Below are 200 nucleotides of genomic sequence, written 5' to 3'. Positions count from 1 at the left end.
GGACCATCCGATTTAAATGACATAACCTAAACACGGAAAACCGGAAACTACACCCGATCACATTATACTAACAACGGGCTAACTATGCTTAATGCAGACTGGATAATTTAACGTTTTCCCCAGAATCTGAGGTTCGCAGAAAACACCGACGGCTTAAACGGATTTCGCAGAACTCAACAAGATAGATAAATATATGTCTT

Source organism: Mizuhopecten yessoensis, unplaced genomic scaffold, assembly GCF_002113885.1.
Source record: "Mizuhopecten yessoensis strain PY_sf001 unplaced genomic scaffold, ASM211388v2 scaffold4571, whole genome shotgun sequence".
Classification (NCBI taxonomy): Eukaryota; Metazoa; Mollusca; class Bivalvia; order Pectinida; family Pectinidae; genus Mizuhopecten; species Mizuhopecten yessoensis.
This window is presented reverse-complemented; position numbering follows the sequence as displayed.